Consider the following 3,853-nt stretch of genomic DNA (forward strand, 5'->3'; position numbering starts at 1 on the left):
CAAATTTCAGAGCCCTGTCTTACACTTTTCACACCGGAAGTAAACAATATTGTGCGCATGTGCACTGACAGATATTACAGGGCTGACGAATCTCACACTACACCGGAAAGAGATTGCATAACATCATTTATCCGGAAAATGTAGAATAAAGACTGGATTCGGCGTACGGAAAATGAAAATTATTTTATGAATTAATGGCAACTAGTGAGTAAATTTATTACAACGACTGTGTTAGAATCTTTTTCAGTCGAAATATGATAAAAAAAAACATCTGAAACGTTAAATAATTCAAAATAATGTCTGAAAAGTAGCATGAAATATGCGGTTCACTTTACTCATGGTCAAATATCTCATAAATAAACACACGATCCTATACATTTGATTTCGCCACATTATAGGTCATATGTTATTTACAACCGTGAGAAGTTTCATTAAAGTCTACATTGTAGAAAAATTTCTATTCGCGAAAATGTTATGAAAGTTGTGATTTTCCCATACACTCCCATTATGAAAAAAAATGCGTGAGGTCCAATTTTTACAACTCAGTCTAGCAAACAATCAAGCACACTACCCTATCATTAGAAAAATCAGGATTTAATCAAATTCTACATTGTAGAAAAAATTGATCCAAAAACCAAACTCGGGCCTGGTTTTTCAATGGTTTTAATAGAAATAAATGTTTACACATTAAGTCCACGTCAACAACACGCATGGACTCATGTTGTCAGAGCAACTTTATTTTATTTCATCGGATCATTTAGTATGAAGTAACTGTTCCGGAAGAACTGAATAATGGGTAGAAAAAACAATGACAAAAGAAGAAATTATGCAAATACGAACGCTATATAGGGTTACTATGACATATACAAGTACACATCGAATAAACTTACTTCAAAGCGAGCTCGAGGAAATCAGATTTTACATTTTTTAAACTTTGTTTCATTGAAACTTTTCACAACTTAGACGAAAGTAAATATTTGCGTGAAGGAACTATTCCCATAAAAAAGTTTAAATTTAGTGTTATCATACCTTCTAAAGCGAATGTCATACTTTGCAGATTAACTGCGGAACCGATGTCAAGGTGACGTAATTTGCTATTTGCTCTGTTTACATTTTTTAAATGTATTATTCTTTTGCAACTGACTATAAACATCTCTTGTGGGATTTTGAGTGATAAATAATTTTGAGCTGACGAATTACGATCATTCTTTACTGCGATAAAAAAAAAATCCTCGCCGCCAGGTGCGCCTTGTTATCTTCCGGTGAAAGTTTAAAAATCTATGTATACCGTTACCGTCAAGATCGGTTCTCGGCCTCCTCTTCGAGTTCGCTGAAATATTATTTACTAACCCAACCATCCGATCCATACCTAACCATTTTAAGTCGTACTCACATAACAATACTCGTTAAAATTGGTGTTTCATATTTTTTCTGCCACAGGCCGGTATTTATTTCACTTTTTCCTCCTGTAAATATCTGAAGTGAAGGTCATTTAACAGCTGATTAAAACTGTACATTTTGGTGGATGAAAAGTTCCACAGAATTTCGAATGTAATAAATAATATTTTCTTAAGGGGTGTGCAGGTTCTCTGTGCTGTATTGTAAGACAGTATAATCCGTTACTGGAAATAGCTTATGTCATAGACCTGAATCCCCTCGGTAGTGAAACTGCGGCAGAGTTCGATTACAAACTGTCCAACTCTGCCACTCCGATATGGTCTCCCATAAAATATTTACAGTCAACTCGCCCCCTAGTCAACTCATCCCCCAGTCAACTCCACCCCATTTTTGTCTTTTCCTATCCATTGACGATTTCAAAAATTATGCTCTTCAAGTATGGAGGAAATAAAATAATCTGTCTATTTATAAATACCCGATCGTATGTAAAAGTGCAGAATGCATGCACGTTTCGTAGCTTAAAATGTGCATTGACTAATGCGGCAGTGTATGTTTTTCAAAGATACTTCTTGTTTTACTTCAAGCAGATATTGGGCTTATGCCGGGCCTATCTGCCATATTCCGATCACTAACCGTTATGTATCTAATATGGATATGCTCACTGAGTAACGTGAATAGCTATACAATAAGTTTGGGGCTCTGAGAAGTCGAGGCAGATTGATTGAAACGTCATTAGCTGCGTTGAAATGTGTGTTATATCATTCCACTACAGTTATTTTCAATTTGTGGCGGACTTAACTAGCGATGACCGGCTCTGGTAGTGTATACTATACTCTATACTTCTAATGGGCTTTGAGGACTCGAGACAGACAACTTGTGTAAACACGTTTGGTGGATTCTACTACTAGGATCTTGTAAATGAATGGGAATGAGTGACTGTAACACTGTAACTAAATTGTCCGTTGATTAAAGCAATCTGAAACAGCTTATTGACATATAATTGAGCCACGCCATGAGAAAACCAACATAGTGCGTTTGCGACCAGCATGGATCCAGACCAGCCTGAGCATCCGCGCAGTCTGGTCAGGATTCATGATGTTCGCTAATGGTTTCCCTATTTGCAATAGGCTTTGAAAGCAAACATCATGGATCCTGACCAGACTGCGCGGCTGCGGAGGCTGGTCTGGATCCATGCTGGTCGCAAATGCACTATGTTGGTTTTCTCATGGCGCGACTCATATTTCAAATACTACTTTGGAATATAGATTCTAATCGTAATCTTCTGCAATTTGTTGGACAATGTCCTCTGGGTAAAGATTTAACTGTGACACAACTTGCTAATCTAACTCATTAATCACAATTTCTTTCAGCGATGAGTAACTCCTGGTTGGAGGGTAGTACACATTGTAAAACATCTAGGATTCTGGCAATATCTGTATTCTCAACATGAAGTAAGTTTTTTACGACATGAATTATTTGTGTTTTTCTTTTGAGAATCGAAATAACATGTAGTTATATGTCCTTCATGAGATAGAACTTCTGAATATTTACGGATTTTATTATGTATTAGCACCTGTAGCTTCAGCCTAGTTTATATCTTGGCAGATTGAGACGGAGTTTCTTCGTGGGAAAATATTTGACTTTTGTTTGTACTTTAATTCGATCTAGCACAAACTTCTATAATAAATTATTTTTATATGTAACACACATTAACTTTGATATAAACAAGTCAGTTTTCTAGTTCTTTGTTCTCAAAGAGTACTTATATCTATATAAAAGAAGCTTCTAGTTGAGTTTGAGTGGTGTTATAATTTTCATTATCTTCTATGAAAATTCAACCAAACTGAACAAAGTCATGCTACCTGTACTGTGTTTTTATGCTTTTATAGGATTTTCTTACTGGTTTTAATTTCGTCAAAGATGTATGCAATAGATTCAATTTCATGGCAGATAATGGATATTCAGAGAAGATATCATTGTCAGAAAGTCTTGCAGTATCATGTGCAAAATAACTATCAACATTAGACTGACATTGTGTTTTTGTTGTTTTTTTAGTTTCAAATTGGACAAAGTTTTACATCTTCATAGAAAAATTAATGCCATCTATAAGGGGAAGATGTCTTTAGTACAAATCTAATGATGTAATTCAACAAAACAGTCGTGCAAAATTGAGGAAATATAAATAGTTAAAATAAAATTTTTAAAAAAAAAACGAATTGCAAAAGAAGCATGACCTATATAATTTTTCAATTACTTATCATACACACTGCTGCGTTAGCGTGTTAATATACCTATGTAATATTTTAAAATAAATTGCACTCTAGTGCAGCGAGAAAACGTACATGCTAAAAGCTGGTTAATTCTACAAAAGTGGTACAAATTGAAGCATTTACCACCTTTTTGTAATAAGGAATTTTGTTATTGTACTGAGTCCAGTCGAAAAAGTTTAGTTTTG

This window comes from Mercenaria mercenaria, chromosome 8, assembly GCF_021730395.1.
Source record: "Mercenaria mercenaria strain notata chromosome 8, MADL_Memer_1, whole genome shotgun sequence".
Classification (NCBI taxonomy): Eukaryota; Metazoa; Mollusca; class Bivalvia; order Venerida; family Veneridae; genus Mercenaria; species Mercenaria mercenaria.